The following is a 14544-nucleotide window of genomic DNA, read 5'->3' as shown; positions in this document are numbered from 1 at the left end:
TTTCTAAAAGCAGCTTGAACATCTGGAAGTTCACAGTTCACATATTGCTGAAGCCTGGCTTGGAGAATTTTGAGCATTACTTTACTAGCGTGTGAGATGAGTGAAATTGTGCGGTAGTTTGAGCATTCTTTGGCATTGCCTTGCTTTGGGATTGGAATGAAAAGTGATCTTTTCCAGTCCTGTGGCCACTGCTGAGTTTTCCAAATTTGCTGGCATATTGAGTGCAGCACTTTCACAGCATCATCTTTCAGGATTTGAAAGAGCTCAACTGGAATTCCATCACCTCCACTAGCTTTGTTTGTAGTGATGCTTTCTAAGGCCCACTTGACTTCACATTCCAGGATCCCCGGCTCTAGGTGAATGATCACACCATCATCATTATCTTGGTCATGAAGATCTTTTTTGTACAGTTGTTCTGTGTATTCCTTATTATTATGTTGAATAAGTTTTAATTACTTTTTCAGATTCTTTTCCATTATAGATTATTGTAAGATATTGAATATAATTTCTTATGCTCCGTACTGGTCCTTCTTTTTTTATCTGTTTTATTTATAGTACTATGTATCTGTTAATTCCAAGCTCCTAATGTATCCTCCTCTCCTTTCCCATTTGGTAACCATAAATTTATTTTCTGTGTTTGTGAATCTGTTTCTGTTTTGAAAATTGGTTCACATTCAAACTTAAAGAATAGAAAAAGACAGGTACACAAAGTTTGCTTGAAAGAGTGAGTGGAAGATAGTGTTGAAGCATCAGTGCAGAGAGGAAGCTATTAAATTGGCCAAAGGACAGTTCTTGGAAACCTTACAGACAATTCAGGAGTCAAATGCAAACCATAGAAGGTCAAGAAAAAGAGACACCGAGGAGACTTCCCTGGAAGTCCAGTGGTTAAGACTTCGCCTTCCAGTGCAGGGGATGTGGGTTCGATCCCTGGTCTGGGAGCTAAGATACATGCCTCATGGCCAAAAAACCAGAACACACACACAACAGAAGCAATACTGTAACAAATTAAAGATTTTAAAAATGGTCCACATCAAAGAAAAAAAAAAAAAGAGAGGAGAGGCACTGGAGTCAGGAGAGTTTAGAATTTGCTCAGTGGTATGACAGATACAGAAGAGAGATGGTGTATTGGATGGAGGTGGTATTGGGTCCAACAAAGATATTGTTAGAGAAAATTTGAATCAGAAAGAGGCAGTTACCTGGCAAAGGCAAGCTGGTGATGAGGATGCACACTCCTTGCTGGCACTGGGAGGGGTGTGACAGTGAAGGCTGAGCTGGTGGAGCACTCTAGTCTGGGGAGACAAGGAGCACAATGAGAGGACAGGCAAGTGCACAGAGATACATACCTGTTTGGTTTTATTCAGAGTAATTTATGAAGCCCTTGGCGAGGAAGACTATGGCCCCCTCTTATAGAAAGAGGTCAGTATTGCATAGAATCAGTGTTTGGATGGCAGATCTGAAATTTGTGAATACTGGTGTTATTGGATAGATTGGTGATGTAACTTTGAAGATTAGTTTGAAAATGTTAAAAAAAAAGTGCTTCCTTCTTCCTTTTATGGACCATGCCTCCCTAGAAGTCCAGAGCCAATAATGCATAGGAAGGAAGACAAATAAAAATGACTTTCCTTGCTCTGTGAGGCTGGCTGCTTGAGAGCCCAGGAGAGGCCGCTTCTCCCTGGCTTGAAGTTGCAGTGGTTGCTAACATTCTGTTGAATGAACTGTGAGATGCGTTCACTTTATAGGGACGGGATGTTACATTTGCTAGCTGGATCATACTAGAATTTTTTTCCTTTCCTTACAAATGATAGAATAGATTAAAGAGACCCAATAGAATTAATAAAATTGTCAAGCACAATAAAAATGCCTGGATTATGTGTCTTGGTTGCTGTTTCCTCCAACTCTTCTTGAGGGCTTTAGTAGAGCTGGACCCAGCCATGAAAGGAGGATGGAAGAATTTTTATCTGAATGGCTTGGCAGGAAACGTCAGGTTTTTCTGCCAAGAAATCGGAATTTCCACTTGTGTCAGCAAGATGTGAATTAAAAAAGAAAGAAAAGTGCAAAAAGAAATAAACAAAAACCACACAGGTGCCTTTAAACCCAAGGTGCAAGGTTTTGGAGTCTCAGAGTCATGATTAATACTGTGCTGTTAAGTTGAATGTATCCCTGAGGGGTTTGGGGGAGCTTGACCAGCATCTTTGAAAGTTTGAAGTGCAGAGGAGACTGAGCTAAGACTTTCTCAAACCAGATCTTGTCCAAACCTCCTTCAAGAACGTCTGCCTGATGGATGTGTCCACATCTAACAGCTAAAGAAACTCCCTTTCCTATTCAGTAGCCTCCCCCGACACTGACTTAACTGTTCATTGGTCCACTTCACCAGCCCTGACCCACGGATGGAGACTTAGATGTGGGTGCATCCATATACATCCAGTGTGGGTGATGGCTGATCTTGACCAGTTTGCATTCTTTGTGTTGACTCGGTCAGCCCTAAACCTCCTGGATGCAATTCTTCACACAGGTTGCAAAAACACTTTCTCGGAACCCTGGCTAAACTTGCCAAGCTATTTATTTTTATTTATTTATTTGGTTATGCCAGGTCTTAGTTGCAGCATGCAGGATCTTTAGTTGTAGTATGTGAACTCTTAGATATGGGATCTAGTTCCCTGACCAGGGATCGAACCTAGACTTCTTGCACTGGGGGAGCATGTTGTCTTAGCCACTGGGCCACCAGAGAAGTCCCCGCTTTTGCCTTTTGGTCAGGAGATTCCTAATGTGGTGAGAACAGGAAATCTCAAGACTGAATGCTTGTACCTCTACCCTTGTTAACAAAAATATTGATACATGCCAGTCTGGGTTGTCCTGCCTTCAAAAACAGATCATTGTGGATTATATCTGGTTCAGCAGAAGGTACCTTCTCTTGTATTTAAAAAAGGCACATTGAGTAGCTTGATGTGGGAAATGGCCTCTGTCATCTTCAACTGCTGGGAGAGTGTGACACGTTTGACCAATATGTACTTATTTGTTTTGTGATTGTTTTGAAAAGAACAGAACTCAAACAACAGCAGACACACCTCAAGCTGGATAAGGAGACTGATCTTTAGTCACACCCATCTCAGATTGTATATTTAAAATTCATTATTTAACACTGAGAGAGGAAACATTCAGGAAATGTTTTCTCTCTTTAAGCTTATGAGAAAGGCCAAAATCTACCTTTCCTCACCGTATAAATGGTCAGGTTTAGAATTATAGGGAACTAATTTGATTGCCAACTCACTGACTTGTGACTTTGGGGACCTTCATTTTTCTAAGCAAGTTTCCTTCATCTGTAAATGAAGGATGATATTAGTACCCACCTTAAGATTCGGAAAACTCAGTACTAGTGTGTTAAATGGTGCTGCTTTATTGTTGGTATGTATGTCTCAGGTGTGCTTCATCAGTTCACTGATGGGTGTCCCCAAGCTGGCTAAATCAGGGGATGGCACACTTTTTCTGGAAAGGACTAGCTAGTAAATATTTTAGAATTTGCAAGGGCGCTTTGGTCTCTGTCATACCCAACTCTGCTCTTATAAGGAGAAAGCAGCCATAGACAATATGAAAATGAATAACCCTGGCTGGGTTCCCATAAGACTTTATTCATGGACACAGAAATTTGAACTTTACATACTTTTCATGTGTCATGAAACATTCCTCTTCTTTTGATTTTTTTCAGCCTTTGAAAACTGTATAATCCAGTCTTAGTACACTGGCCATACAGAAAGAAAACAGGAAGTGGGTTTAAGATGCCAATAGTCATCCTAGGAGAATTTGCCTGATCATTTTTAGTAAACATTGCTCATGGAGAAACAGCACATGGATTTCTTGGGAAGATTCAAGAATCTCAAGTCATTGTAGCAAACCAAGTAGAGAAGAGATTGATATTTTCTACGCAAATTTCAAGTAGGCATACTTTGTAAATGTTGTTTATGGGCCTGATCCAAGAGACATTTAAAAAGTAGGTGAAAGAGATGGCCAGTTAAATTATAGTTCATTAACTTGGATCCTCTTTCTGGTTGTGAAGCAGCAATTATTTGCTCCCAAGACATCTAGCCTGGCTCTTGGTGAATGTGCATAGGGGTTTGTTCCCTTACAGTTTTTTCTGTATAATCCCATCTTTTCGCCTAGGAATCTATGAGAAGTTGGGTGGAGTAGATTGGTGATGGCTTATTTTATATAAGGGGAAGCAGCAGCCCAGAGAAATTCTGTGACTTTGCCTGAAGTTCAACTGATGCAGCAATAGAATCAGCCTTGGAAACTCAGCCACTACCTCCCAACCCACTTACATCCCACCGTCCTGCTTTGCACAATTATTAAACAGATAATGAGGAAATTAGTGCTGGTACCTGGCATTCATAAATGCCATAATTTATAAAGATCCTTATCATATTTTGTTTAACCCTCAGGAAATAACTGGCAAGTAAGCAGAGCAAGTTTTATTGTCTGCCTGTTAAGTGAGGCAACTGACAATCTGGTATATTTTATAAGTTACTCAGGGTCACACACCAATAAAGCACTGGAGGCAAGTCTGGTCCTTAGGTTTTCTAACTTCTTTTATTATACCAAGCTGCCTTATTATATATACGATATGGCAGTTGATGTCATTAATATCCAAACATTAAAAAATAAATTGAAAAAGAAATAACACCCTGCCCTGGTTCCAGCCCCTGGCAGTGATTTTTAAGTAGAGGTTTGCATTATGAGAATTTTTTTTGCTTTCAGAATGCTGCGTGTGCCTCCTGTAAAAAGTTGAATTAAATGCTTTTATTTTTGGTAAGTGGCCCATGTAAGTTTATTATTTATTTATTTTGGTACTTTTTGCTCCAGCTCCTTTGCCTAAACGAAGCACTGCTGCATTTTTATTGCATACCTCATCATTAAAAGAAATTGAAAAGACGCTTGTTAGTTTTAATATTGCATGGATGAAAATCTATCTGGCACTTTTAGGAACAGTTACGGTTCCTAATAGTGCATTTTAAGAAGGAGTCTGGTTTTGTTCTCGATTAAGAAAAGAGAGAAGACTTTCTGAAATTTGCTATAATTTGATTATCATCTTTCTTGGGGAGAAGGTCTCTTGCTCAGTGTGACCCTGGTTTTATTGACTCTTTCGGCATTCTTTTCCAGCCTGTGGGAGGGGAAGTATGCTCTGGGGCTGCATGAAGGACCTTTGGTTTGTTGGTAAATAACCCAAGCAAAGCTGCTTCCAAAGGCAAGTTTTCCTCTCTTCTCTATTAACCATATGCTTCTTTAACTCTGGACATATGCCCCTTTCCATAAACTACATGCAGCCTTAACTGTTGGAGCTATTGTTAACTTGAACACAAACCAAAGACTCAGATGCCTTCTGGCATGTAAGTCTGTAATACAGTCCCCCCAAAGATGGTGGTAAATATTCCTTTGCATAAATAGCTTTTCAGAATCTGGAGACACTGGATAACGGGTCACTTGATTACAGACTAAAGTAGCCTTTCCTGATAACTTTTATAGGAAGGGGTAGAATAATTTTAACACCGATCATCTTCATCTGTACCTCTAAAGCAATGCCAAGCAGATCAGTGTTCAGCTCTCAGGGCCTTTGTAGTAGACACTTTGCAGGGGTTAATCATCATTTATAATATTGATAGATAAGAAAGTCCTGCTGACGTGGCCACTTACCTGAAGGATGGCTTGAAGTGGGTTGTTTAGACTTATTAAGCCTCAGGGTATTTACCTGAATAACTGGGGTGCCAGAACTGCACACCTGGCAGACTGTGAGCAGCCAGTGGGATTAATGCCTTTGCACTTGGCGTATGACCTGGCTTTCCGTACGAGCTCAGTGAGTGTGAGAGTAGCCGTGCAGTAGCGATCATTTCTAATGCACTTTCCTTTTTAAAATTCTTTTATTTTTTCTAATGCACTTTTCTTTTGTACCTTTCAGGGGATGACCTGGCGAAAGCTGGTTTGGCAGGAAGGGACATTAGGGCATGTTAGGGATGTACTTGTTGGAAGGTACTTGTGTATAGTACAAAATAATTAAAAATAGTCCTATAACTTGAAGGAAGTGAATTTACATAAAGCCCAGTATCATTGTAAGCTGTCACTAATATGTGTAAAAATAGCCTAGCAAGCACTTACAGCTTTAAGAGGTGGGATAAATAGTTTAAAATAAGACTACAGGACTATAGGAGATAAAATAAGACTATAGGAGAGAAACTCATGGAATAATTTTTCAATGTATGTATACTTAATTTGGACTTCTCTAGAGAATTATTGTAAAGGTCATACTTAGGATAGAATTAAAACCAAGAGTAAAAGAAAGCAGCTATTTCTGCACTCTAAAATTCTTGAGAAATACAGAACCATAAAGGAAAAACATTGCATAGAAATATTTCATGCTCTCTTGGTGCGTTTTTTAAAACTTAAAAAATGTATAGAAATAATTATATATTTGTTTTCCACCTTCCCCTCCTCCAAAAACTTGACTCCTTAAAGAACTTGAAAGCACAGTAGTCTGGTGGGTGAGTGGACTCTGAATGTCCATTGCTGGCTCTGCCTCTTTCTAGCTGTGTTTTCTTGGATAAATAAACCTCACTTTTTGTATCTGTATAATGAGAAGTACAGAAGTATTTGCCTCACAGGATTGGCATGTAACACCTTAGAAAAGTACTTAGTGCTCAGTAAAATTCTTTCCTATATTCATTAAAATCCTTGATTCACTGTATTTAATAACAATATTCCATCCTAAGATAATGGACTTTAATTTTGTTACCTAGTTTTCCATATTATAAATAACACTGTGATGAATATCCTTGAAAACAAATTGTCTTCTTTTCTAATTTTTTTTTCCCTTAAGATACAGCCTGGAAGTGGATTATGGAAATATTTTAATAGTGTGAGAAAGTGACTTGCCCTCCATGTCCCCCTCTAACTCTCAGTATTACTGCTTTTGCAGTTTTACTGTAATATCCCTCATTGTTTTGGGTATAAGATTTATTGGCAAAGGTGGGTAAGTTCCTTTAGGGTAATAGCTAGTCTGAAGTGTGTAGCCAAACCTAGTCTGCTGCCTGTTTTTGTGCAGCACATGAACAAAGGATAGCTCTTTACATTTTTAAATGTGATGTGAAAATTACATAAATTCAGATTTCTGTATTTATAAATGAAGCATGGGGACACCGCCATGCCCGCTTGCCTGTGGCGGCTTTCATGCTGCAGCAGGGTTTGGTGGTTGGGAAGTTCCCAGACACATGCTTTAGGGCACTGCTGCTGCTGCTAAGGCGCTTCAGTCATGCCCAACTCTTCTGCGGCCGCATGGACTGTAGCCCAGCAGGCTCCTCTGTCCATGGGATTCTTCAGGCAAGTATACTGGATTGGGTTGCCATGCCCTCCTCCAGGGAATCTTCCCGACCCAGGGATCGAACCCGTGTCTCTTAAATCCCCTTCTTTGGCAGGTAGGTTCTTTAGCGCTAGTCCACTTGGGAGGTCTTAGGGCATTGATCACAATTCAAATTTATTTTATATTTCTTGTCACTGAATAAGGAAGTCCAAGAGCCAGATCTTTAAGTAGGAGCTTTAAAGACTGACTGCCTGGGTTCCAGGCTCTGCCCACCAAGCAGCTGTGTGTCCTGGGTAAATAGCCCACCTTCTTTCTGCCATAGTTTCCTCATCTGGCAAATGAGCAGAAAAACAGTGTCTAATCAGGGTACAGTGAAGAGTAAAGCAAGACAGGCGAAGTCCTCTCGATCTCATAGTAAGCAGATGTTAGCTGTATTTCACTGGTATGTGGTTAATGAATTTGAATTGGTCAGATGAATGAGACCAAAAAAAAAAAAGTACTTGTATTTTGGAAAGGTAGATGAATTTCATGTTTTATTTGTTTCCTTAATCACTTACTGGGACTTCTTGAGTATAAAAATACATTCCCCTGGCGTTGTGTCTGGAAAGTTAGAAAAAGGACAGAAAAAAGGTCTGGTTGTGTCCTGGTTCCCAGTCTCCTGTAGAGGCTGGCTGATTGGTGTCTGCCCTGTTCAGTTGGTCGGAGGAGAGGAGAGCAGCAGGGTACCAAAGCCTCCTGTCTTGTCTGTGACCATCAACGTGGACTTTGGGGGAGTTTAGGCTTTGTGACCATTCCTGCTTTTACTCATAGTTTCTGAACCACTCCTGGAAAGTGTTTCCCAAAATTTCAGACTTTTGTGGCTAAGTAACTAGAAGTAGACTTAGCTCTATTAAAAGTGTGAAGAGTCAAAATGTGCTATTTTCATTTGGGTTTCTCAAATGCAAGTTTCATAGCTGAGGTCAAAGTGGGCAGTGGCTAGAGGGAGCTTCTGTGGTAGAAATCTGATCCAGGCAGCACCTGGCCTTGCCCAGAGGCTGAGTCAGCAGAGGTGAGCACCCTTGCGCCATCCCTAATCTGGTCCCAGTGGGGGTCAGGCCTCCAGCTCCTTTCTGTACAGTAATGATATTCTCTTGATATTTAAGTGTACTCTCCAGGAGGATCTGATTCCTGCCATAGAGTAAGCATGGTCTTTAAAATGTTATTAAAAATACAATACCACCATATGCTCAGGCTTTCTTATTTCCCAGTTTTCTAAAAAACCAAAACCAGGCAACATCAACACACCAGATGAAGCCAGTTAAATTTGTGTTCACCCCCCAAATTTAAAACATGGTGGAAAGTTTAGGAAGTGGAACTCTGATGTTAGGGAGGGGATTGGGTGGGTGAGAACCTGGGAGCCACCATTCAGAAGTACGGCCAGTGGAGGCTGTCACACACACAGATTTCTTTCTCTGCTTGCCTTTAAAGGAAGAGCGAGAATTCCCTGGAAGTCCAGTGGATAGGACGCTGTGCATCCACTGCAGGAGATGTGGGTTTGATCCCTGGTCGGGGAACAAAAATCCCCCAAGTATGGCAGGACTGGGGGCAGGGCAGAGCTCCAGGGCAATAGGCTTGGTCCCACTGGAGGATGCAGCCACAGCAGCTGTCAGCTCACTGGAGCCTTGTGAGCAGACATTCCACGATGTCTCTTATGATTGTGGGTTGTGGATGTCACTATGGGTGGTTAACTGCTTAGGTTGTAGGTGCAAAGCAAGGAAGAGAGACTCTTCATTCTTTGCTTTTAAAAGACTCAAACCGAGTTCTCAAAGAACTCTCTAATACCTAAATGTTCCTGAGACTGTTACTCGCAGATAGGCATAAATGCGCTATTAAGTGGAAGGAAAAAAAATGGGGCCCTCCTGAGAATTTATTGTACTGCCTTTGATGTCACTAATTAACTCACTCTGTGTAAGCAGTGACTAGTAACTAATAGCAGGCTAATAGAAGAAGCTTCATGACATTTTAGAATTCTTAAAGCTAGGAAAGGTCTTCTTGAGCTCATGGAAAATTAGGAAGATCTCCGTTTTACAGGACGGCCTGCCGGGCCCTCAGAGGCCTGTTTTGTTGTTTGTTGTTGTTGTTTTTTTCCTCTTCCCAGGTACAGGTGGGGTTTGGCTACTGCTTTGTCTAAAACTTTGAAAACTGGTTAGTAAGGTTGGGTTTGTGCTGGGCCAAGTCATAGTGTTAACACCCAGAAGCATCCTTCCCGAGGTGGGCAGGGGTGTGGACCTCTGATTGGTGTGGGTTCAGAGAGAGGCGAGGCAAGAGGATGTAAACCCTATAGGGCATGCCTGGTGAGGCCTCAGACATGAAGCTTGTGTGATTGACCCCTGATTTTCCAGATGACAAGGAGCCCTTATTTTTGAAAAGGCAAGAGGCTGCTTGCTCCAGACCTTGGGAGCTCCCTGCTCCCGGGAACTCCCGGCAGTGTCAGGTTTGCCCTTCAGTTTATCTAAATTCTTGTCTTACTCTCTCTCCACTCTTTCTATCCCAGGAGCCCCTTTTAAAGCTGTGTGAAGCTCTGGAAGCTGAGTAGTAGGGAGTGAGGCCAGAAATTGCCTTGGGTTTAGTCCTGTTCTTGGGAGCAAATAGTTTCTGGTGAAGGGCTGGTGGGATACTGGTGGGTCAGTCCAGACTATGTTTTGTTCTTTGGCAAAAAGAACTCTAGAAATGTTAAAAAAAAAAAAAAAAAATTGTGGTACTCCTACTGCTCGGATGGGGGCCGTTTTCTACTTCTCTGCTTTCCCCTTTTGATCTCCTCGTTGATGGAAGGAGTCAGAAAGAGCTACCCGTTAATGCTTGAGTCCATGATCTTTGAGAAAAGATTGCCACTTGAATTTCTCCAAAGCTTCAAATCCCCCGGCTGCCCTCTCGAGTAGCAGGCCCTGCAGTCGGTTTAAAGGTTGCAGACAAAGCAGGGAGCGCTCTCGGATCCATCTGGGCCACTCCCTCTGTCATCAGTCATTGTCAATGGGAGATGTATGTGTAGCCGCACAAGGGCGATGTCTGACCCCAAGGGCATTGGAAATGTTCTTAGAGAAGGCATTGTTTGCTCCTCCCTTTGGAAGCCAGACTCTAAGATTCCAGGGAGCAGCTTCTGGCTTAGGCATCTCTGCAGTCAGGATGGAAAGGGTCAAGATTCTGCTTCTAAAAACTACAGACACTACCTCCCCCCCCCCCCACCCCCCACTTTCTGGCATAATTCTACAAACCTTGTGAATGTACTTAGCCTCTTCTCTTTCGTTTCTGATCTCTCTTTGGGCAAAGTCTTAGAGAAAATTCTGAAACAAGGAGGCGAGGCATTGGGTTCCATTGGTTTTTTTATTCAAAGAACATCAGAAAGTAAATAACCACAGAAATAAAAGCTGACAAGATGCAACCAATGCATAATAAGAAAACATGAAATAATGCTCTTTCCAAACACAGCCAAGCAATTTCCTGGGGGAAAAGCAGAAAATGATGTTCTGTTTCTTCCTTAGACGAGAGGAAGGTGGGGCTCCAGGCTTGTGGGAGCACACTAAAACCTGCAGTAACACAGATGCCATTGGTCGAGCCTCAGCGTGCGACAGTATGTGTGTGCGTGAGTGAGTGTGTGTGTGTGTGCGCGCGCACACACAGCCTGTGTAAGGCATGCGCCTGTCCTCATACCTGTGGGGATAAGATGCTCCAGGGTACTAAGACCCTGAAGTTGGATGTCCTACCATGGATTTGTCCCTGGGGCCTTCTGGGTTTTTCCCAGAAGTGGTTGTTTGTTGACAAAAACTTATTTGGAGAGTATCAAGGATTTGAAAATGTCAGATCATCAAAATGTAATTACTCTCCTCCCTTCCTTTAACTGATGGTTGTGGGGGTGGAGGCTGAGATTGCACACAAGCCACAGGTATCATTCACCAAACCTGCCTGGGAGCAGACCTCTTCTCATGTTAACAGGACTTGGTGGCCTATCGAAGGCGTGATTAGGATTCCTCTTACATCACGTATAAGGGACATATTTGCATAGTTTTGATCAGGAAACTGGCCCTAATGCCTTGTCTGGCTGTAACATCGGGTTCTGGTGAGGAGCAAGTGAGAAGATACAAATAATAAATCGGTCTGTGGCAGAAACAGATTATTTCTTTTCTTAAGAAAGGGGATTGACGTTTGCCGGTGAGGGGTCAGGAATAGCCCTCCGCGTGTTGATTGAGGCTCACACCTGTGTTTTGATCCATTTGTAGATGACTTGATGATATCACTCAGTTTGGAAATGATGAGGTTTCACAAACTCAGACCTTATTAAACACGGAAATATTATTTTCTTGTTTGAATCCTATTCTGTTCGAAATCTGAGTATCCACTCCTTTTTTTTTTTCCTCCTTAACATTTTGTGGCCTCCACCCCTCCCCCCAGCCGCCCTGCCTTTTGGGCTCACCGAAATTTGAGTGCCACTTTTCTGGGAAAGCCTGATATTCTGACTTCAGTTTTGTAATTTAATGATGGAGAGTTTCCTTAGTAAACCAAATTTAGAGTCCTAGAATGCTTATCTTATATCCAGACCTTGAACATAAAAGGCATTTTATACCCGCAATTGTTCATTTAATGAGCAATTGCAGAGTGCAGGCCGGTTAAGGGATTGAGCTATATGCACTATTATTGCAAGAAGTATTCCGAAATACCAGAAATAGGACGTAAGCTCTGATCAGGGAGACTGCGAGCACAATTACCTTCTTTTCAAATCCTTCTGTGACACTGCGGGAGGAAAAAGGACTTTGAAACTTGAAAGGAAAGAGCTTGCTTTCAACCTCAAAAGCTAGGAGGAAAGGGCTCTGAAATTTGCTCTGAATTCCCAATTCACCATTAGCCTGTTTCTTCCTTTAGCCTCAAGGCATTCTCCGCTTTTTGAAAAGATGTTAAGAAATTCAGTCACAATAGAGAGCCTAGTTCTGAACGTGTTTCACTCGGTCCATTGAGGTCTGGGCTCCAGCCTTTGTGTGGAGTGAATTGAGCTGAGCGGCTAGCTGGTTGCAGAGAGGTGAATGAACAGTCGCTGTGCAGTGGCAAATTCTGGCAAAGAAAGAAGCGCCCCCTCTTCCTTTATTTTCCAATATGCATTCCTGTACAACCCCGCTAGTGGCCATATGTGGCGTCGAGCCTGTTCTTAAGTCAATACGGGGTCCTTGGTTTATTGCAACTCTTGTTAAGTTTGTCTTGTAATTGAAGCTGCTGTTGACCTTGCTTGGGGACCGTTTGTAAAACCGTTTATTTAGCATAAACTGAAATAATAAACCCTCCTTCTCTGGGGCTGATTGTGATAGGGTGACATTAGTTTGATTTAATGATTAGCCAGCCTGACCCTTCTGCTGGAGAGAGTGCCTTGAATAGAGAGAGTTCACTCGGAAGCACTCAGAAAGAATACTAATGAGCTTGTTAAATTTAGCATGGCTCCAACCACTTTTAATTCCTCTAATGGGAGCAAGCACTGCCTGGGAGAGGGAGAGGGCCAGGGTGCAGGGAGGCAGGGAGACACCGAGAATGTTCCTAGCAGGTCTGCACTGCTAGAGAAAGCCCAGCAGAAAGAGAAGTTTGCAGAAAGTAGCTAGCCAGAGCCTGGGACTGAGTTGTAAGTATCCGTCTGTTCACTTTCGCTCTGTGTCTTCTGTGTCTTGGGGGGAAGAGAGGTGTGATTCTTTTAAAACGGGATTGCAGGGGACGGCTTGAAATCCACGTTCATTTCAAAGAGGTGAGCACTTGTATCACAAGATCCTCACCCACTGATTTGGTCAGGGGGACAGGACGTGTTCCTGGTTGGTGATGGGGTGCAGGGTTTTACCTTTCCATGGAAACAGTCATCTGAAACTTTTCTGTCCAGTCCAATGCAAAAGAGCACTTGTGTCCTGGGTCTCCAGGAGAAGAAATCAATCAAGAATTTGGGAACAAATGCACAGGTGTGTGTGTGTGTGTGTGTGTGTGTGTGTGTGTGTGTGTGTTGAGTCCTGCTTCTCACCACATGATGACTTCCTGGAAACCTTCCCTGTAAATGATCTAAGCAATGCTGGTGATGAATCCGCTCTTGAGTTGTGAGAGTTTATGGCACCAAGCACGTCTGATGCAGTATGGGTTGCCTTTGGATGAGTTTGGAAAAACCTGAGACAGCTTCTGAAATGCAACGTGGGGGCAGCCCTCCCTGCAGTGGGTGGGAATTCCCTGATTTCCACTGGAGCACAGATCTGCAGAAGGCAGGGGATCCAAAGTGGGATCCTGATGACAGTTTTGAAAACAGTTTTTCTCTTGAATTTTTTTAGAGACTTGCATGTCTCAGTCTGACCCTCCGAGCCTGCAGCTGCTGAACCGAGAGAGGCACGAACAGTCGCCCTGTGTTTGGCTGTTCAACTCCACTGGCAGATGCTTCTGGAGGACTGGGCTGTTTGCTTACATTTTTGCAGCTGACTTCTGCTTGTTGCCATGGTGGACAGTATGTTTCTGTCAATAATTTGGCCTGGCGTAGCCTGTCTGCGCTGACTCTCCAACTTTATTGAACAACTCAGCTCGACTGAGCAAGATTAGACAGCTCTCGTCTTCTTGGCTTGCTAGAGTGGTTGCTAAATTTATAAGAGCAGGCAGGAATATGGCTTGGAAAGTTTCCCTTTCACTGTAGAGAGTACGCTTTCAAGCCTCATAGCTGTTTGTATTCTGGGGGTGTGTACTGTCAAGGTTTCATCCTGTATGCCCCTCAGAATCAACTCAGTATAGGAGATAAACTTCAGGAAATAATCACCTGCTGGAATTTTCTGGAGAGGTAGAGTAGGTGAAAATGTGGGAGTCCTGACTCATATAAGAGTAAGTCTGATGAAAGTTTCCACGTGAAAAAAATCCTGGCCTGCGTTTTACTAAGAGAATTAGTTCATTTTTTTTCAGTATTAAGTGTTTGAACTTTGCTGATTTCTTGTTCTAATTTGATATTCACACATATTGTGTTAACTGTTATGAAGAAATTAATTTTTAGCTAAAAAGACCCGCCCGTTTCCACTTACCCGCCTCCCCCTAACTGCGTCTTTCTCCCACGAGGTGGGGGAGAAGGTGGGAGGGCTGTGATTAGTCCATGCCCATTATTCAGTTATTCGTGAGGTTGGATTCAAATGCTTGTCTGTAAAGACATTGTGTCTAAGAAACTCACTCTATTGTAGGGATGC

The 14544-nt window shown here is 42.5% G+C and overlaps 1 protein-coding gene across 5 annotated transcripts in view; it reads left to right on the top strand.

Annotated features, from left to right (window-relative positions):
• The window catches only part of GLI3 (GLI family zinc finger 3), a 318105-nt gene that overhangs the window by 85303 nt on the left and 218258 nt on the right, over positions 1-14544 (top strand). The window contains exon 1 of one of the 5 annotated variants that reach the window (XM_027539185.1): positions 12753-12974. The exons of the other annotated variants lie outside the window; for them this stretch is intronic. The gene's annotated coding sequence lies outside the window, so the exon portion shown is untranslated. Of the gene's footprint in view, positions 1-12752; positions 12975-14544 lie in introns of those variants that run through there. 5 annotated transcript variants of the gene reach the window in all.

The sequence above is a fragment of the Bos indicus x Bos taurus genome, chromosome 4, assembly GCF_003369695.1.
Source record: "Bos indicus x Bos taurus breed Angus x Brahman F1 hybrid chromosome 4, Bos_hybrid_MaternalHap_v2.0, whole genome shotgun sequence".
In the NCBI taxonomy this organism is placed as follows: Eukaryota; Metazoa; Chordata; class Mammalia; order Artiodactyla; family Bovidae; genus Bos; species Bos indicus x Bos taurus.
This window is presented reverse-complemented; position numbering and strand designations above follow the sequence as displayed.